Consider the following 21,838-nt stretch of genomic DNA (forward strand, 5'->3'; position numbering starts at 1 on the left):
GACCAAAATATTGGAGTTTCATCTCAGGTGACCTTCAAGACAGTTGTATAATATAACCATGTACTTCTTTACCCCTGACTTCTCATCTAAATCCCTCGCATCAGTGGCCACTGTCAATGGCCAGGTGAGGCAGGTGTGTCCTGGGGAGAGGAAGGGCTGTCTTCTGAATAACCACACACCCTGTCTGTGATCGTGGTGCCCAGATTGAACAGGCCTGGGAACAAAGCTCAGCGAAGGCAGGCTGGACCTTACAAACGCCCACCGAGGGCGTTCCCCTTGTCCACAAAAAGCAGGCAGAATGCAGTGAGGATCTCTGAGACAACACTTGAAATTAATATTTTATTTACGCACACATACAACACACCACGAGACTAACAAGAGGAAAAAATGTTGCAATGATTTGCTTTTCATGGGACTTTCCAGAAGGATGCTAAACGCCTTTGTTTGCAAAGGTCTGGGTTCCCTCTGCGGAGCAGTTTGTCCCTGCAGAGTCCTGTCACTCCCTGGGGAGCCACATCCGCAGGCAGCACTCTGGGCCCTGCATAGCACCCAGCTCTGGAGGCTGAAAGAGACTGCTTGTGCCATGGGATCCTGAGCACAAATGGGGCATGCAATCACGCAAGGGGAGCGTGAGTGGCCAAGGAGGACAAGGTGATTCGGAAAGGCTAAAATACGCAAGTGTGCAGAAACGGGACAGTTTTTGCAAAAAAACAAATTTATCCCTATCCCCGGAATTTCTACTTCAGGACAAAATCCTAAATCCACATCCCAAAGGCTGGCCTGTCTGACTCTGACAGTCCTCTGGGTTGGGGGGTGGGTGGTGAGGAAACGTTTATCCATCCAGGAAACCACACGTGGTGGGGTGTTCTGTGGCTTCATTAGTGTATTCAGGTCACTCTGAAGGTGGAGCATCTCTTTCCCAGCCAAGTTCAGGAGTGGCTCGCCGGATTCTGAACTAGATCTTGGGACAACACAGGGTTAGGCTGTCCAAATCAAGCTGGAAATAGAAAGCAGGAGAAGGAAAGAACGCCCAGGAAAGCTCGACTTTCTTTTGTTCCTATTGCTGTGGTTGTAAATAGAGAATTAATTTAAAAAACAGATTGCATTTGGGGACGAAGCGGGACTGGACCAGAATCCTTTGGTGGCGAGCGCCCCCCTGTGGTCTGTCTCGTGAATTTTCCCAAGAGCACAGCCGCGACGCCCAGGCTTGGGGACAGGGGCTGCGCCTGGACAAACACACCCAACCTCCCCACCTGCAGGCTCAGGCCCACTCCAGACCCGCCCCACAGGCTCCCCCGCTTTCTGGGATTAAGGCCGGTGGCAGTGTTACGACCCTGGACCAGGGCGCAGGAGTCCCATCACCTTCTCTGTGTCCCCGCGGCATCCCGCTTCCTCAGGTTGCCCCACGCCTGAGACCATCGCCCTGCACGGCGCCCACCACCCCTGCACCCCCTCAGGCCTGTTATGACTCAAAACCACCACCCACCAGAGAATTCCCATCCTTCCCTCCACATTCAGACCACCCTGTAGGCGGGGGGCACCGAGGTGACTTCAGATGTGGGCCAGGGAGCCTGGCCTGGCTCCGTATCTGACACTTGGCTCCTCACTCGGGATTCTTCTCCTGCCCCAACAACTCTGTGGTGGAGTGATTATTTCCCCCATTTTACAGATGAGGAGACTGAGGCTCGGGAGGTTAAAAATGCAGTCCTCGTGAATTTCCCCAGACATCATCACCCTGTTGAGTGAGTCCAGGCCAATTCTACCAGCTTGTAACTCCTCTCCAATGGAGGCAGCCCCAGCAACTTGGCAAGGACCCCTCCATCACTGGTGTGCGGGCATCTCTGGTCTCTGGGAAACTCACACAGGCTCTCCTTGTTCGCACCTCTGCTCACAGGGCCATGGGGTCAGCACCTCCTTCTCCATGACTGCAGGCGGTCTCTGGGAGAGAGATCCGGACGTACCCGGGAGGACCCCGGTGTGCTGGCCTCCATGTGCCCACAGCCAGGCCGCGCTCCTCATAGAGTGGGGCAAAGCCTCCTGTCCTCCCAGGCACCGGGCGTGGTGGCCAGCCACCCAGCTGACAGCTGCTCCGTCCGGAGCCCTCTGGCCACAGAGGCATTCCCATCCCTAGAGAGCAGAGCAGAAAACATGGCTTAATTTCCCTGTTTCCTCTGGGTTATTTTCATGGAAACGTCGCAAAGCTCCCATACAGAGTCCAAGCACAGAACCTGAGCCGGACCGGCTATCACTTCCTACGCTGTGTGTCCGCGTCTGTGAATCACCTCTTCCTCGTTTATCTTCCCTGTCCTCCCACCTCCACGTGAGGGCAGCCACTTGTGATGCTTCCCACTTAGAGCAACACGGTCACAGGCTTGAGTGCCAAGCGCTGGACCACAAAGGGGAGAGAGATGTGATAAATAACATTTAAAGCACTGCAGAGTTTGATTTTCATGTCTCATATCTGCCTCTGGAGATTCTGCTAAGTGTCTTTTATTCCTCTCTTCATAAATCCTTAGGATAACAGCTTTATTTTGGGAATTAATCCAGATTCCCATTACTCACTGATTTATACTTTCTGGGAGTGTAACTCCTCGTTGTTAAGTTACAAAGGTTTGAAAGCTACGTTAACTCTTTCTGACTACGGTAATAATACGGTTGCAGTCATTTAGTCGCTAAGCCACATCCGACTCTCAGGGACCCCATGGACTGTAGCCCACCAGGCTTCTCTGTCCACGGGATTTCCTAGGCAAGAATACTGGAGTGGGTCGCCATTCCCTTCTCCAGGGGATCTTCCCGACCCAGGGACTGAACCCACATCTCCTGCATTGCCAGGTGGATTTTTTTTTTAACCACTGAGCCACCAAGGAAGCCCATAGTAATAGGGAGGTATTGCTAAATCTCAGGCATTTTAGAATAGTATCTTAAAAGCATTAATGTAGTTTTAAAGGCTTTCCAAATTACAAGCGGGTTGAAAACTGGCTTCTGAGAGAACCCGATTTATACAATCATAGATGGTCCACATATGAGGAAGAGGCTTCCCTCCTGAATCTCCTCTACAAGCAAGTAAGCTCTGGAATGGGACTTCTAGGGTTCAAGTCTTGGCTCCATCTCTCACTGGCTGTGTGACCTCAGTCATGCTGCCTAAACTTTCTGAGTCTTGGCATCCTCATTTGTCAAATGAGGAAAATAAGACCCGCTTCATGACGCATGGTAAGGATAAAATGATAACCGGGTAAGTTACGAGCTGAGAATGCTGCCTGGCAAATAGCAGCACTAGCTGATGTCTGCTGAGAAGCAAGCAGGTAGTTCTAAGCCCTTTACACAGGTTGACTCACTGAGCCCCTCCACAGCCCCAAGCCTGGGCTCAGGGAACACTGGTCATTTTCTGGCGGTTCTGATCCCTGACGTTCACTCTCTCCAACCAGTGGCTCCTTCCAGATTTCAGCCAGGAACCCATGCACAGGCGGCCTTTGAGCCCTAATGGGCTCTGGGCGGAGTCCATCACGTGACCTGGGTCTAAGCCAATCAGAGCCTCACAGCATCTCCGGGGTGACCGGCCTATCGGGCCCAAGACTCAGTGGTATGGGCTCCTGCTGCCCTTGAACCTGAGGCTGGGGCTACCGCCATCCTGAGGGCAGGGCCTGCCCACGAGGGCACCAGCTCAGAGGTAACTGAGTCACCACGGGAGGGGGGAAGCCAGGTTCCATTGGCTGCATAGCGCCCACTCAGAAAACCTGCCTGAAACGCCCAGACTCTGGGCTTCTCCATGCCTCCTGCCCACCAACTCCTTTCAGGTTGAATCAGTTCAGCTGGGATTTCCCACACAAGTCTGACCTGACCCAGAAAAGCACAAATATGATTATAAACCGTGGGAGAAAATAAATCCCTTTCCCTCTATCTTGACTCTTATCTTGGGAGCTTCTAGTCAAAGCTTTGAAGTTCCTCTCCTCCCCTCCCCCCAGGATGGGGGCGGGGTGCAAGTGAAATTGACATGTTCAGTGCAAGGCATTGCCTCCCAGAGCCTCTTTTTCTATAGAAAGTAGATCGGAGGTAACCGGGGTCTAGGGGAAGGTGGTGGGGAGTTATAGCTGAACGGACACAGAGTTTGCATCTCTATACAGGGTGATGAAAAGATTGTGGAACTAGTGATTACCATCACACAACAGGATGCGTGTACTTCTTGTTGTTCAGCTGCTAAGTGGCATCCTACTCTTGCTACCACGGGATTTCCCATGGACAAGAATACTGGAGTGGGTTGCCACTTCCTTCTCCAGGGGATCTTTCCCCACCCCAGGAGCGAACCTGTGTCTCCTGCATTGCAGGGGGATTCTTTACTGCTGAGCCAGCAGGGAAGCCCGGTGTATTTAATGCCACTGAGTTACACACTTTAGCAAACTGTGTATTATTTATGTGACATTTTCTTTGATGTATTTAATCATAATAAAGAAATATAATAAAGCACCAGCTCTACTGGGACAAGCCGTGTGACTGAAGTCTTATAACCCATCAAGGCCTCTGTATCCTGATCTTCAAACTCAGGAAACAGGACACAGCGGGTACCAAGTCTGATGATGGACGAGGCCCAGGGCCCAGCCAGTGGCTACAGCCTGACCAACGTGAAGCATCGGGGCAGCCTCGATGCCCTATACAATCCGAGCCGCCTGCCTTTGGGGTCTCACTCCCAGCCCTTGCCGGCCAGACCTTCCAGCCTCTGTACTGCACATTTTTCAGCCAGCTGTTCTTCACCCACTCCAGTGTTCTTGCCTGGAAATCCCACAGAGAGAGGACTCTGGGGGGCCACAGTCCATGGGGTCACAAGGGTCGGACACGACTTAACGACTAAACAACATTTTTTCATCCCCACCTCCCAGGCCTTGCCAAACTAACTAAAGGCACGGTCTTCCACCATCAAGTCAGTCAAGATTCAGACTCCAGCTGCACATTTAGGAGTCCCCGGGGCCACCTCCCAACTCAGACCAGCTGGCTACAAATGTGGGGGTCCCTACGGACACCGACAGGATTGATAATTCGCTAAAATGACACAGAACTCAGGAAAACACTGCACTTACAGGGACGGTTTTATTATAGCAAAGGACAATAACTCAGAACCAGCCCAAGGAAGAGACCTATAGGACCGAGCTAGGCGTGGGAGCATTCCAAACATGACGCTTCCGTATCCTCAGGGACACAGTACCCTCCTGTCGCTAATGTATAACAATCCACAATGTGTTCCCAGCCCAGGCAGCTCCCCCAAGCCTCCATATCCCGAGTTTATCTTTGGAGCTTCATTACAGAGGCGTGACTGATGGAATCACCACCTGCGTGACGGAACCGCACATCCAGCCCCTCCCTGTCCCCCCCAGATTTGGGCTGACAGCATGTGGATCAAAGCTCCAACTCTCTAATCACATCGCTGGTCTCTCTGGCCTGGCCAGCCTGCATCCTGAGTCATCTCATAAACATAAAATATCTGGAGTCCCCCATGAGTCACTCATTGGCATAAACTAGCAGGTGTGGTCTAAGAGGCCCACCATGAATAACAAAGACCCTCCCATCACTCGGGAAATTCCAAAGGTTTAGAGATTACCTCCTGGGAAACAAAGATAAAGGCCAAGCAGATTCTTTATTACACAACCAGCTACTGACATCCCTTTGGGTGTTTGCCGGCTCTAGGGCAGCAACACTTCGCATTTAAATCCTGTAACTAGATACTTGGTCAACCAAAGAGCAACAGTGTAGCCCCATAATTATTTGCATAACATGTCTTTGGCCCACCCACTTTCTGAGAACAACTTTTTTTCTCCAGTCTCATATTTAATAGCAGCATCATATGCCATTGAAGGCTATCTGTTTTGCCAGAGCTAAGTTATCCATCACCCTGAACTTCAGAGAATTCACCCTGCTTCGTCCCCCCAGTTAGGGAGTACATGAAAACTTCCTGTAAGCTGGCACGTGCCTGGGGAACACAAGATGTGCTATTGTGGGGGAGCCCAGTCTCCCCAGCTTCTGAGCCGTTTCCCGCTGAATTCTTCTGAGGATTTCAACACTCACCAGCTAATTCAGATCCAGTAGCTCTAAAAGGAAACTCATCTGTTTGTAAAAAAATAAAAATACATTTCGCTCTTCCTTTGGGCAAACAGGGCAACGGTTTGCTAGCTGCCCCAATGACGTCAATGAGGGCTGAACCCTTCAAAGAGGTCAAACCACATGGAAAGCTGCCGGAGACTTCTGGGAAGGAAAAGGAAACGTCAGCATCTGAGCTGCACAGGTTGGAGGGCTGCGGGGGGTGGGGCCCATCAGAGCTTCCAGGACAGGACCACGACGGATGGGGTGGTGGCAACAGAAGACCCAGGCCCCTGATGAGCAGGTCAGAGGAACCATCTGGTTAGCAGTGATCAGCCCCGAAAAGGAATGCATTCTAGCCAAAGTGCTCAGAGGCTGAAGTGTCCTCTAAAATACTACCTTTAAAGCCCCATAATGAAAGGACTTCCCTGGTGGTCCAGTAGCTAAGAATCTGCCTACCAACACAGGGGACGTGGGTTCGGTTCCTGGTCTGGGAAGATCCCACATGTCTTGGAGCAACCGAGCCCAGTTTCCCCAGCTTCTGAGTCTGGAGGTCTCAGAGGTCTGGAGCCCACGCTCTGCAACAAGAGAAGTCACTGCAGGAAGAAGCCGGTCTCTGCGACTAGAGAGCAGCGCTTACTCATCTCAACCAGAGACAGCCCGTATAGCAATGAGGACCCAGCACAGCCAAAATAAATAAATAAATGATTTTTTCAAAAGCACATTAAAACCAACAATGAAAACATCAATTCTTACAGAGGCCAGACTCCTTCCACCAGCCCTTTGCCTACCTGTGGATGCCTTTCTGAGAGGAAGGTCACTTCGGGTGCTAAGAGAGTGGGAATGCAGGACTTGGATGTTTTTAAAATCCCCTCACCCTGGCCAAAAAAGGTGAAAGCCTGCTTGCCTTCCCTGGAAATGAGGCTTGGCAAAGAAACCACGATCTCAGTGTCTTTGACCAGGCGTGTCTTTGCTGGTGCACCGTAAGTATTCTATGTCTGCCCCCAGTCTTTTGTATGATATGCAAGAGAGAGGAGGTGGAAGTTGCCAGTCCTCTTGCAGATTGGTCCTCGTAGAGAATGGGCATATTTAGCTTCCAAATTGTACTGGGCAAAGGAACATTCAGGGTCAGCCCAGATTCTGGGTGCCCTTAGCTGTAGGCTCATCCTGGGAACAATGGGTAGATGGGACCATCTTTGGAGTCAATGACTGCAGCTCACAAAGATGTCCTTCGTTCCTTTTGATAGCTGTATTCCTCTAAAAAGCATTCTGTTGAGAGTATGCCGTGATTTAGCCAACCAATGTTCTGCGTTTCTGCATTCAGAGGGTTTTCAGTTACAAGCAAGGCCTTAACAAATAAGATGATGCATATATTATTTGCTGCATCATTGGAGGTGTGTCTTCGGGTTAAATTCCTAGAAGAGGCATCATTTGGCCAAAGGGTACCAGTATTCATTGCCTCGGCCTACGTCATACGTACTAGTATTAATCTTGCCTCGTACTACAAGATGTCTGGTTTTAGGGAATTTTCTGGTGGTTCAGCGGTTAGGACTCTGTACTTTCACTACCAAGGGCAGAGATTCAATTCCTGGTAGGGGAACTAAAATCCCAAAAAGCCACCCAACAGAGCCAAAAAAAGAAAAGAGATGTGATTTTAAACCACGAGAATCTATTCCTTTACAGTTCTGGAGCCTAGAGTTCCAAAATCAAGGTGCTGGGAAAGCCATGCTCTTTTGCTCTTTAGAAAGACTCTAGGGAAAATCCTTCATTGCCTCTTCTAGCCTCCAGCATTGCTGGCAGCCCCTGGCCGTCCCTGGTTCACAGACCCGTCGCTCCAGTCTCTGCCTCCTCGTCACAGGGTCTTCTTCCTGTGTCTGTGTCTCTTCTCTTCTCCTAAGAACACTACTGGGTGTTCTTAGGAGAACCCATATCGGGTTTAAAGCCCACCCTACTCCAGGATCTTAGCTTAGCTTGATTGCATCTGCAAAGACCCTATTTTCCAAATGGACAGAAATGTCGGGAGAAGCTCTTCACCCAGTGCTGTGAGTGTGTGCTGTGAGTATGTGCTGTGTGTATACTGTGAGGGTGTGCTGTGAGTGCTGTGAGTGTGTGCTATGAGTGTATGCTGTGAGTGCTGTGTGTGTACCGTGAGTATGTGCTGTGAGTGTGTGCTGTGTGTGCTGTGAGTGTGTGCTATGTGTGCTGTGAGTGTGTACTATGTGCTATGAGTGCTGTGAGTGTATCATCAGTGTGTGCTGTGCGTGCTGTGAGTGTGTGCTGTGTGTATTGTGTGTGTGCTGTGAGTGCATTCTGAGTGTGTACTGAGAGTTTATGCTGTGAGTGTGTATATCATGAGTGTGTGCTATGAGTGTGCACTGTGTGTATTGTGTGTGTGCTGTGAGTGCATGCTGAGTGTGTACTATGTGCTGTGAGTGCTGTGAGTGTGAGTATCATGAGTGTGTGCTGTGAGTGTATGCTGTGTGTGCTGTGTTTATTGTGTGTATTCTGTGTGTGTACCAAAAGTGTGTGCTGTGAGTGTGTGTATCATGAGTGTGTGTATCATGAATGTGTGTATCATCAGTGTGTGCTTTGAGTGCATGCTATGTGTGCTATGTGTGCTGTGAGTGCTGTGAGTGTGTGCTGTGAGTGTGTGCTGTGTGTATTGTGTGTGTGCTGTGAATGTGTGTCAAGTGTGTACCGAGAGTGTGTGCTGTGAGTGTGTGTATCATGAGTGTGTGCTGTGTGTATTGTGTATGTGCTATGAGTGTGTCCTGAGTGTGTACCGAGAGTGTGTACTGTGAGTGTATCATGAGTGTGTGCTGTGTGTATTGTGTGTGTGCTGTGAGTGTGTGCTGAGTGTGTGCTATGAGTGTATCATGAGTGCGTGCTGTGAGTGTGTGCTGTGTGTATTGTGTGTGTGCTGTGAGTGCATGCTGAGTGTGTACTGAGAGTTTGTGCTGTGAGTGTGTGTATCACGAGTGTGTGCTGTGAGTGTGCACTGTGTGTATTGTGTGTGTGCTGTGAGTGCATGCTGAGTGTGTACCGAGAGTGTGTGCTGTGTGTGTGTGTATCATGAGTGTGTGCTGTGAGTGTGTGCTGTGTGTATTGTGTGTGTGCTGTGAGTGCGTGCTGAGTGTGTACCAAGAGTGTGTGCTGTGAGTGTGTGTGTGAGGTTTGGCTTTATTGTGTTGAATTCCCCTCCTAGAAGCTGCCCGGTGCTGGATCCTTGCCGCCTCCACGGCCAGCAGTAGGGCGTGTGGTCAAGCTTTTGCGACTTTGCCAGCCTCATGTGTGGAAAACAGTACTCAGTGTTCTAGTTTTCATTGTGCATAAAGTTGAGCATTTTTCTTGTGTGTTGGTCGCACATATTTTTGGATAGCACATATCTTTGCCCATTTTTTCTAAGGTGCTCTGGGGTTTTTTCCCCTCGATTTTTCCAATCAAACTTGTCCAGGATTTTTCTTCAGTTCTTTTCTGGTTTTTTTGTGTGTGTGTGCAGTGAAGTTAGAAGGAATCCTGGCTCACACTAGCTTCTCTAATCCACAGAGCTCTCTCTGTTTCTGTTACTCATGTAAAATGTTTTTGTTTTTGTTTTAATATGGAAGCTTGGTTTCTGAAGTTTCCTGACTATGTTTCTCTTCTTCAGTTACATGCAGACCCTCTCTTTCAGGTTTCTCAATTGCCCCTTTTCTGAAAAATGTTTATTCCACTCCCAGATGTTTCTCCTGGGCACAGGGTGTTCTAGAAGGAAGCGCTGGAAGGTCCATTTTGAGAGTCAGCGGGCACCAGGGGCCCACACGCCTTCAGCAGGGACCACTACAGTCATCAGCTGCTGTGGTCGGCAGTGCCCGCCCCCACCACACGCTCAAATCATGCTTCCCTGCTCTACTGTGAAAACCCACGGCTATCCTGGGATTTTCCTCTTCCTGCGTCCATCAGATGCTCTTTACTTGCTCTGCATTTTCTTGCACAGACACAAAAACACACACGTCTTCATGCTGGTAACAGCTTGTTCCCATTTGTTTGTATTTTGAGTTCTGAAGTATATCTTGTGACCCAGTTTTATTAGGGTTTCCCTCATAGCTCAGTCGGTTAAGAATCTACCTGCAACACAGGAGACCCGGCTTTATTTCCTGGGTTGGGAAGATCCTGTGGAGAAGGAAATGGCAATCCTCTCCAGTATTCTTGCCTGGAGAATCCCATGGACAGAGGAGCCTGGTGGGCTACAGTCCATGGGGTCGCAAGAGTAGACATGACTTAGCGACTAAACACCACCACCAGTTTTATTATAAGTGTTATCTGCAGCTGTCTGCTTCTCTATCTCATTGCGCTGGCTGTTCTTATGGAAGAATTCAGAGAGAATGAAACACTAGACTCCTGTCAACGTGGCCATCTTCACCTGTCTCTGCTCCATCTTTAAGGATTCTTTATATGTTCCTGAAATTGGCTCTGTGTTTCTGATCTTTATTACAACTATTTTTCTAGCAGGTTGTGTGTGTGTTTAACAATGCATAAGATGCATTTTGGTATGCAGAGGTTCTTTTGTAATGTTTATGTGTTCAATTTTACCTTTTCTTTCATGACATCTAGATTTTGATTCATAATGAAAAAACTTTTCCCGATAGAGGGGTTCACTCACGTTGCCTTCTGGAATTTAGAATGTATATGATTTTATTTTTCACATTTATATTTCCAATTCGTTTGGAGTTTATTGTCAAGTATGAGATGAAGAACGATTACTTGATTTTCTTCCAGCATCATTTATTAAAAGGCCAGTCACTTTTCCAACATTTGACATCTTTCTCTTTATCATAGACTTAATTTTCCTATGTACTTGGGTTATTTTTGGACTTCTGTTGATCCGTCTTTCTATTCATACCCCAATGCGAGTTTTCCTTTCAAAAAATATTCTTTTTTATACCACTTATTATGAAATGTTGAAGACATACCAAAATGTTTAAAGAGTGATAGAGTGATGACCCAGGTACCTGTTTCCCAGCTTAAGAAAGGAAAACATCACCAGAACAACTGAACGCCCCCCCGCCCCTGCCCTGTGTGTGTCCTCCCCCCAATCACCACAGCAGAAACACTGCTGGGACTAGAGGCACAGAGATGGCGCTAAAGGAAGATGGAGTTAGACCAGCAGGCAGCAGCAGGAGAAAACCATTTGCTTGCAAACACGTCTTACCTTTCATGAGTAAAGGAAGGATGACTCAGATTCAGGAACCCAAGAGAGACGTGGAGAACTATTCCAGAAACGATCAGCATCTACCCGACTGCATTTCAGAGCTGCTGTGGACCAGCGCCTCCTAGGTCAGTTCAGTCACTCTGTCGTGTCCGACTCTTTGCGGCCCCATGAACCACAGCACGCCAGGCCTCCCTGTCCATCACCAACTCCCAGAGTCCATCCAAACCCATGTCCATTGAGTCAGTGATGCCACCCAACCATCTCATCCTCTGTTGTCCCTTTCTCCTCCTGCCCTCAATCTTTCCCAGCATCAGGGTCTTTTCCAGTGAGTCAGCTCTTCTCATTAGGTGGCCAAAGTATTGGAGCTTCAGCTTTAGCATCAGTCCTTCCAATGAACACCCAGGACTGATCTCTTTTAGGATGGACTGGTTGGATCTCCTTGCAGTCCAAAGGACTCTCATGAGTCTTCTCCGACACCACAGTTCAAAAGCATCAATTCTTTGGCACTCAGCTTTCTTTATAGTCCAACTCTCACATCCATACATGACCACTGGAAAAACCATAGCCTTGACTATACAGAACTTTGTTGACAAAGTAATGTCTCTGCTTTTCAATATGCTATCTAGGTTGGTCATAACTTTCCTTCCAAGAGGTAAGCGTCTTTTAATTTCATGGCTGCAGTCACCATCTGCAGTGATTCTGGAGCCCAGAAAAATAAAGTCTGACACTGTTTCCACTGTGCCTCCACAGCGCCTCCTGTGTGCCCCCAATTTCCTTCTTTTTTGAGCAGGAGCATCTACAGCGATGGTCCTGCGCTCATCCCACCTGCCGTGCTCAGGGACAGGAGATATGTCTTCCTAGTTTCATCTACAGATGAAGACGGACTGTATTTGAATGCACCTGGAGGCCTGTTCACACCCAGATCTGATTCAGAGGGTGAGATTGTGGACTTCGGGCTGATGTAAAAATGGAATGGGACTTTGAGGGTCTTGGGGGGAAGGTGAGTGTATTTTGCACCTGAAAGGGATGTGAATCTTTGAAGGCCAGAAGGCAAACTGCGGTGGGCAACCTCTAAAATGACCCCAATGCTCCCCCATTTCTGGCAGCCACACCCTTGCCTGTTGCTCACAGCTTTTCCACGAAGTGTGGGCTGCACCTAATGACTTGATTCTAAAGCATATAAGACAGCAAAGTGACGGAATGTCACGGCAACATCCAGTTACGCAAAGGCGCTGGGTTTCATATTCCACATGGCCTCCCACGCTGAGGAGGCCAGCTGAGGCTGGCAGCTGGTTTTTCGCTGGCCCACCTGGCAGCAGACTGAGGGATCCTCCAACCAGCAGCCCAGAGGGGCCGAATCCACCAAGGACCACGTGAGGGTGTGGAAGGGCTCCATCCCCGGGGACCTCGAGAGGAGTCAGGCCCGTAACGGCAGCCTGTGAGAGACCCTGAGCCGGAACCCGGCTGGACCACACCAGGATCCCGAACCACAGGAAGTGTGGGATGATAAATGTCTATGGTGTCATCTGCTGTGTTCTGGGAGTCTGTCTATTATAAGCAGTGAATACAGAGCGGCACAGAAAATTGTAGAAATGCTACAAAGCACAGACCCAGGAGAAACGTCTCTCGGGAACACGGGCGGCCGGGACAGAGGCTGGACGTACTTGCTGCCACGACCACCTTTGCAATGGTGCCAGGCACAGAGCAGATAATGAGTGAAGGAGCTGGCTCAACACCGGCGGAGTGAGGGCGTCTTGGCGGGGAAGTGGATGGAGCACAGCCAAGTACGGAGTCAGAATGGAAATGAGGGGATCAGGAAGGACGTAGATCCACAGTGTGGCCTCAGAAATTCAGCTTTGATTTCCCGGGCATAATAATAAACTTGTTCCCAGAATGCCTCTGGCATTAACCCCAGGAGTCACGTAGCTGGAGAGAGTGCCTGCCGGTGTGGTGGGGTCCCCCCCGCTCTGTGCAACGCTGCTGAGAAGGTGAGCTTTGTAGAGGGGCGGCCCCGAGTTCAAACCTCTCATACTTACTAGCTGTGTGGCCTTGGGATAGTTCCCTAACCTCTCTGAGCCTCGGTTCTTCATTTGGTTGTTGTAAAGATTGCAGGAGATGATGACAAAAAAGGGTAGCTTAATACATGGTCATTCAAATCCAGTTGAATCCAGTTAAAAAATCATACTTTCTATCTTAGCTTCCCTGGTGATTCAGCTGGTAATGAATCCGCCTGCAACATGTGAGACCTGGGTTCAATCCCTGAGTTGAGAAGATCCCCTGAAGAAGGGAATGGCTACCTGCTCCAGTTTTCTGGAGAATTCCCTGGACTGTATGGTCCATGGGGTCGCAAAGAGTCGGACGCGACTGAGCGACTTTCACTTTAGCTCTATTAGACTCTATCGTCCCCAGCCTCCAAGATATGCGACGATGATGTTGACACAGCCTCACCCTTGTTCCCACTGGCCCTTCCTTGGGCTCATCAGCCTCCCCAGAACCTAGGAGGAAGCTGCCTGGTGCAAACCGGGCGAAGGTTCTGAGGAAGCAGGGGGAAGGCGTTAGGCAGATTCCTCTGGGGGTCCCAGGCCTCCTTGCTGGGAGGGAGGAGAGGGTTTCCCAGCTGTCCTGGGGAGGCTGATCATGACCTTTAGCCCGCGCCCCGCACACAGGCTCTGGCCATCCTCCACTCGCTTGGACCATCAGTGCACCCAAGAGGGGACCACCAGCCGGAGGAAGCCAGACAGTACAGAGACAAAGCACCCAGAAGAGGACTCCTGGCAAGCACAGAGCCTCAGGTTTCCACGTGAAAAAATCATTTGGAGGAGGAGGAATTAACTGCCCTGAACTGAAAAATCGAGGATGAGATAAGGACAAGAATCAAACTCTTCAAGCCCAGGCCTGTCCAAATTCTTCGTGCAGAAGCGAAGTTGGAGATTCTCGCGGTACGACAGCGTCACCTGGTGGGGATATCTGAGATGGCACTTAGAAGGTTTCCAGGGAGCTCCTGCCTTCGCTTTGAGGACAGAGACAATGAGCTCCCCAGGACCGTGTTCCTTCCAGAAAACTGGAGTCTGCTTTCCACTCTCAAAAATTAAAGAAGCTGTGTCTTAAAACCTTGTGTGAATAAGGTTATGGGATATTCCAACTCAGGGTCCAAATGGCTTCTTGTTCAGTCACAAGTCAAGCCCGACTCTTTGCTATCCCATGGACTGCAGCACATCAGCCTCCCCTGGCCTCCACTGTCTCCCAGAGTTTGCCAAGATTCATTTTCGTCGAGTCAGTGATGCTATCTAACCATCCCATCTTCCGCCGCCCCCCTCTCCTTCTGCCCTCCATCTTTCCCAGTAGCAGAGTCTTCCAGTGAGCCGGCTCTTCGCATCAGGTGGCCAAAGTACTGGAGCTTCAGCTTCAGCTTCAGCATCCTTCCAAATGGCTGCTTCCGTATAATTAACAACAGTCACTTCGCATTATCCCAGGCAGGGGACTGGGGCTCACCTAATTCAGTGCTCAAAAACGGCCTTGCAGGGTCGCCCAGGTGTTTCCTAGTTTTGACAGGTGCAGACGTAGACCTGCAGAGGAGCTGAGGGACACGCCCAAGGTCTGTGCCAGGGTTCTAAGGCTTCTTCTGCTCCAAGTTGCATGGGGAACAAACGATGGTTTCAGCTTCGAGTTTCCCAAATACACGATGGGTTCTCTTTGGTTTCCAAAGTTCATACATTTCTTTCCCCAACTGAAGACTGACTTTCTATTAATCAACTCCAGATACCGCTGTGTTTCTAGGAAAGTATAAATCACCTCTCCGACAGAGTGTGTTGATCGCACGTGATTTGCACCGGAGCTGGGTTGAGCGCTGGGGGAGAGTCAGCAGCAGGAGCCTCACGCTCTGGGCCAGTGGTTAGTACGGTCCCCAGGGCTCAGGGTCCCCCGCGTCACTCTGGTGACTCCCATGCAAGGCCACACTGAGCCTCTCAGCTGGGAGATCAAGGGGAACCTAAGGTTCACTACCACACACATGTTGTGGCTGTGAGTCCTGGATTAGGCTTGGGGGTGTGCCGGGACTTGGGGAGCCCTGAGCAAGCCAGTGGAGGAGGAAATGGCAACTCACTCCAGTATCCTTGCCTGGAGAATCCCATGGACAGAGGAGCCTGGTGGGCTACAGTCCATGGGGTTGCAAAGGGTTGGACGTGGCTGAAGCGACTGAGCGCACAGACACACACAGCAAGCAGGAGGCAAGAGATAAGAAGGATCAGAGACAGAAGTGCCCAACGGAGATACCGTCTTGCTTCAGCCTCTGGAGATGCTCAAGACGGAGCCTGATTAAGCCTATGAAGCTTGGCACCTCTTTGCTGGAACGAAGGCTGCTGCCCGCCTATTCAGCCCGGTTACACAAAGCTGCTCACCAACTCAGTAATGTGGCGGGAACTGGCTGAAGTCTTTGTCAAGGGGGATGCTAAGACCACATCCAGGCTCCACTGGAAAGAAGACTGTGCTTGATTAGCGATGGCTGCAGCAGTGGCAGGACCCAGAGCTGTCTGAGAAGGAGTGCAGAGTCCCAGCGAGGTGGGAATGGGTTGGGTCCCAGGTGGTCCTACTGTTGCAGCAAAGAACCAATCCTGTCTCCATGTTGAAACTGCTTCTTTGACTTGGGTTCCATTGCTTTTGTTATTATGATCACACGTGATGGGCCGGCCTAAGAGAACCCTGCCCCTCTGCCTGACTGTGAAGCTAAAGAACCTTTTTCAGGACCCTGTCCACCTGTAGATGGCAGGCAGGAATAAATTAACACAACCCCTGCCTGAGGCTTGCCATTCTAGGAGATGTTTGCAAGATGAGTGACCTTTGTACTTGGCTTCTCACCTCCCACCCTCTCTGTTCTATAAAAGAACCTGACATCCAGACCCCATAAGATGGTCATTTTGAGACATCAGTCTGCCACCTTCTCCATCAGCTGGCTTTCCAAATAAAGTTGCATTCCTTGCCTCAACACTGCATCTCTTGGATTTATTGGCCTGCTACGAACAGAGCGAGCTTGGACCCATGGTAACACTGCAGCCCAGGAAGTGTGAAGAGGACCGAAGTCATGAGCGCAAACGAGGAGGAAGGCTTGCAGGACACAAGGCAGGTGTCCGGGCAGGAGTGCTGGCCCCTGCTTCGGAGGGCACCTGGGAGGTGACTCCATGGGCGACCTGTCCTGAGCTCTCTGAAGACAAAGGCCGTTCTGGCTGTGCCCCTGTCCTGCCGTCTGGGTGCAACAGGGAGCAGATTCCCACGGGTGGGGAGGTGAGAGCAACATCCTCACCCTCTTGGCCTTGAGAACGGTCCTCTTCACCAGATTTCCCCCAGAGTGGAAAGCTCTTGCTGTGAGGAGATGGCGATGCGGAAGGAAATAGAGAGGACTGATGGGCAAAGAGGAAGGGTGAGCCAGGCAAGGTTCTGGTCTCAGCGGATAAGTGAAGGGAACATGAGCACACAGTCAGCACTCAGTCAACAGAAATCTACAGAGAACCTACTACATCAGACACGCCCACAGAGGCACTGCCCCCAGAGTCCACGGAGTGAAAATAAAACCAGAAACCACACAGCAAAATGAACTGCTCTACATTCCATCTCATGTTGCAGCCAAGACACACGTCTTCACCCAGGAAATAAACAGTGAATGTGAGAAGGGGCTTTCATTGATGACGTTTTCCTGTGAGGCCACCCAGTTCCCCATCTATCACGGCTCTGGCTTACCCTTGTCCCTCTGCTATTCTTCCCTGCTTTATTTATAATGCCTTTGCTTCCACTGCAACCATTTTTTACCACTCTTCTTTATTCCTGCAAACTTTCCCTAACATTCATCTGCCCTTAGCTCCAGGGTCTTTCAGAAGTTTTGCAAAAATGTTCTCTTTTATTATTCACCTGTGAACACAAGTGTTAGTCAAAAGGGGGAAAAAAGAGACAAAAAAGAGAGACATGTCCTATTTTTTTGAAGTTTGGATTGTTAAAGCTAAGACTTGGAGCAAAAAAAAAATCACCATTAAAATAATTTTACTGTATTTTTTAAAATTTTTAAAGAGAATATTTTTTCATTCATTTGTCTCCCTAACTTTACAAGAGTTTTCAATTCTATGTTCCCTTCCAATATTTAGACTTCCCTGGTGACTCAGATGGTAAAGCATCTGCCTACAATGCAGGAGACCTGGGTTCGATCCCTGGGTTGGGAAGATCCTCTGGAGAAGGAAATGGCAATCCACTTGAGTACTCTTGCCTGGAAAATCCCATGGAAGGAGAAGCCTGGTAGCTTACAGTCCATGGGGTCACAAAGAGTCAGACATAACTGAGCAACTTCACTTTCACTTTGCAATATTTATCCATAAATCTAGTCTGGAACATACTAATAGCCAAGAGGTATATACCACATTATTTTCCATATTTTTCTTAACATTATCTCAGAAAGACTGCTTTTACAAAAACTTGGTGTTCATGAGTTTGATAGCTACAAAACACCCCCTTGAGTTGACTAACCATGACATGTTAAACCATTCACTTATTAGACATTTTTGGTGGTTGCTGTTGTTCAGTTGCTAAGCCGTGCTCCACTCTTTGTGGACCCATGGTTTGTAGCACGCCAGGCTTCCCTGTCCTTCACCATCTCCCAGAGTTTGTTCAAATTCATATCCACTGAGTCAGTGATGCCATCCAACCATCTCATCCTCTGTCGTCCCCTTCTCCTGTTGCCTTCAATCTTTCCCAGCATCAGGGTCTTTTCCAATGAGTCAGCTCTTCGCATCAGGTGGCCAAAGTATTGGAGCTTCAGCTTCAGCATCAGTCCTTCCATAGCATATTCAGGACTAATTTCCTTTAGGATTGACTGATTGGATCTCCTTGCAGTCCAAAGGACTCCCAAGAGTCTTCTCCAACACCACAGTTCAAAAGCATCAGTTCTTCGGTGCTCAGCTTTCTTTATAGTCCAACTCTCACATCCATACATGATCACTGGAAAAACCATAGCCTTGAATAGACAGAGCTTTGTTGGCAAAGTAATGTCTCTGCTTTTTAATATACTCTCTAGGTGGGTCATAGCTTTTCTTCCAAGGAGCAAGCATCTTTAATTCCATGGCTGCAGTCACCATCTACAGTGATTTTGGAGCCCAAGAAAATAAAGTCTGTCACTGTTTCCATTGTTCCTTTTGATGCTATTGTACATGAAGTTTTTCTTCTAGTGTTTGTTAATTTTTTATGGCTGTGTTGGGTCTCGGTTGCTGTGCTCAGGCTTTCTCTGCCTGTGGTGAGAGGGGCTGTTCTCTAGTTGCAGTCCACAGCTTCTCTCTGTGGTGGCTTCTCGTTGCAGAGCACGGGCTTTAGGGCGCACGAGCTTCAGTAGTCGCGACACATGGGCTCAGTTACCCCACAGCGTGTGGGATCTTCCCGACCAGGGACCTAACCCCTGTCTCCTGCACTGGCCACCAGGGAAGCCCCGAAGTTGTTTTCTTCATTTCAGCTTGTCCACGGTTACTGTACAGAAATACACCTGATTTTGCATATTGATCTTCTATCCTGCAACCTTGCTGAACCCAGTTATCAATTCTATCTTTTTCCAGGGGATTCCTTAGGAACCAGGTGAAATGTTGGGGTTCTGAATTAGCCACCCTAACCCTTCCAACCCCCTGTCAGTGATGGAGCTTCTCCTCTGGGGAGAGTTGGCAGAGAAAGGGCAGCTTGCACAAGGGGGCTAAGCCAGGGGGAACAGGTGGGAGACCTACATCCTCCAGCCTTGGTGGCCCACACTTCCCTTCAGCATGCTGACCCATCCTTCCCCCAGACACCCTCCTGCATCCCTGGAGGCAGCATCCCCAGGGAGAGGCGCTTCCTTCTGCTGGTCCCTTCTCTACTGCCTTGCTTTTGTAACGTCTTTGTATCTCTTCTGAGTCCTTCCTCCTGGAATTACTGCCTTCTTTACCACTCTGCCCTTTATCATACCCCTTTCATGTCTCCTATCACTTAAAGTTTAGGGGTAAAAAGATGATGGTGCAGAACCATCAGGAACAACTTAAAACTGAGTACCAACCAGCGTAGCCCTGGACATCAGTCAGCCCTTCACTGCCATTTAGAGTTCTCTGGGTGAAGACCAAGTCTCACCTCAGGCCCCAATTATTCCATTCACCCCATACCCACAGCACTCTCTTCCTCTCCCAAGACTCTCTTCCTCCCCTCTGTAGCTCCAAGCCTCCATTTCCCAAATCCCTCTACTTGTCTGCTAAGGAAGGGTTTGGTCCTCTGAATGACACCCCAAACTCTACCTCTAACTGGTAATCGTATTTCCAAAGCTTCATTGCGATTTTCTGTTCATCAAAAAACCATGTGTTGTCTTTGCCTTTTAGCAACACAAAATACCTGCCAAAGCTTTAAAATCATAGTTTTCCCTTTAAGTGATTGAATTGCTGGAACTGGCTGAGATTGTGGAGTTCTGAACTAGCTATTTTCCCACTGACTCTTTTTTTTTTTTCTTTAGCCAGAAATAGGTTGGGAGCCATTATCACAGGTTGAAAATTGAAACTCTTGCTCCTCAAACTTTAATGAATGACCTCAGAATCATCTCTCCTCCCTTCTCTTTTTGCATGATTAATGAAAATTTGTTGTTTTATTCCTTCAAGAAACTCTAGTTACACCAGCTATTTGATACCTTCTTCCTTTTCAAGGTTGGCAATTCTGTGAGGGGCTTTTGTAGTCATTTTTTATCTTTCTATTCCATCCAAAGCCTTACTAAACACAATCATTTCCACATGGAAACAGTGTTGATTCTGCAAAAGTAATCAGTGAGGCCATCACTGTCTTGGAATCCTTAGAATTCTATCTTCCAGCTTGTGTTTGGTAAATGAGATTCACAGGGACAATGGAAACATGAGCACAGAGATATATTTCAACGTGTTTGTTCTCTGCCACTCCAAAGAATGCTTAATATATTCCATGGATATGGAATTTCCAGTGGACCCTTAGTGGTGGGAATTCAGCAAGACCTGATGTAAGCACAAGGCAAGTGTGTTGTGTCTACAGTTAAGTACTCTGAATGCTGACAGCCCTGAAAGGCCACATTTTCCCTTAGAATCTGAACTGGCTTCACATGTACAATGTAGACAGGGGCATCCTGAGAAACACGGACAACCAAGGACCTGGATCATATTCTTTCTTACTCGTGTCACTTCCTTGTATGATGTTACAGAAAACAGTAACGTAACAGTGAATGGAAAGATAGGGCAACCCATAGTTCCTTTTGCTTTCAGTCCTTCCTTACACATCAGTAAGCCTAACTAACACAGGGAGTACCAGGAGGGCTTTTGCAAAAAAACAAAGTGCTGTAAAAACTGTGAAGCTCGTTTTGTGAAGCATTTCCATGGTTCTGATAAGGACAAAATACATATACATACACTAGCTATCAAATACAAAATGTGTGATTTCTGTGATTCCACAAGTGAATTTGATGTAGTTTTATTTGCATTTAAAACTGACTTTGCAATGGACGGATTGGGAATTTGGATTAGCAAATGCAAGTTATTATATATACAGTGGATAAACAACAAGATCCTACATCCTATATCCTATATCCCTATCCTATCCTATATCCCTGTATAGCACAGAGATTATTGTCAACATCCTGTAGTAAAAAGTAGAGACATCACTTTGCCAACAAAGGTCAATCTAGTCAAAGCTATGGTTTCTCCATGTATGGATGTGAGAGTTGGACCATAAAAAAGGTTGAGCGCTAAAAAATTGATGCTTTTAAATTGTGGTGTTGGAAAACACTCTTGAGAGTGCCTGGACAATAAGGAGAGCAAACCAGTCCATCCTAAAGGAAATCAGTCCTGAATATTTACTGGGAGTGTTGTAGCCACGCGTTCTGGGAAACAAACTCACTCAGAAGGACAATGCAGATAGTGGAGTGCAGTTTATTACACCGGCAGGCCCAAGGCAGAGTCTCCTCTTAGCCAAGGACCCCGACCAGCATTTGTGAAAATCTTTTATACCCCATGTGTATGTGTCTGAACCTACCACCCCAAATTCCTTGAGGCTTACATAAACTAAGGAAGGGTAAATACAATCCCAATAACCCCATCACTCATGTGCCATGTGCTCAGACAGTTAAACAATTATCCAATAATCAATAAACTGAGGTTACACTCTTATAGGTCCAGAAAATTTATGGCCTGTCTGGAGGAAGGGGTAATTAGTGTATGTGCTCTCTTAGGCGAGGAGTAACCTGGATATGATCTTCAAGGTTCCCCTGTCCGGAGGGGGTCTTATCCTTCTGTTGTCGTTTCCATAGACACTAAACACAGAGTTCAGAGTTTATTGGAGAGGCGGCCGAGCGTGATCAGCATGGACAGGCCTGAGACGGGGTCCAGGCCCTGTGAATTCCTTCTTCAGGAGGACTGATGCTGAAGCTGAAGCTCCAATACTTTGGCCACCTGATGTGAAGAGGCGACTCATTAGAAAATACCCTGATGCTGGGAAAGATTGAGGGCAGAAGAAGAAGGGGACGACAGAGGATGAGATGGTTGGATGGCATCACCGACTCGATGGACATGAGTTTGAGCAAGCTCTGGGAGGTGG

General features: G+C 48.6%; 1 long non-coding RNA gene across 1 annotated transcript; it reads right to left on the reverse strand.

Annotated features, from left to right (window-relative positions):
* Nucleotides 1-352: 352 nt before the first annotated feature.
* On the reverse strand, nt 353-6,149 carry LOC122677891. The gene is made up of 3 exons (XR_006335947.1): nt 6,052-6,149; nt 1,862-2,127; nt 353-997 (listed from the first exon to the last, which is right to left on the reverse strand). It is a non-coding gene; the product is annotated as an uncharacterized LOC122677891 (long non-coding RNA).
* Nucleotides 6,150-21,838: the final 15,689 nt, after the last annotated feature.

Source organism: Cervus elaphus, chromosome 20, assembly GCF_910594005.1.
Source record: "Cervus elaphus chromosome 20, mCerEla1.1, whole genome shotgun sequence".
Lineage (NCBI taxonomy): Eukaryota > Metazoa > Chordata > Mammalia > Artiodactyla > Cervidae > Cervus > Cervus elaphus.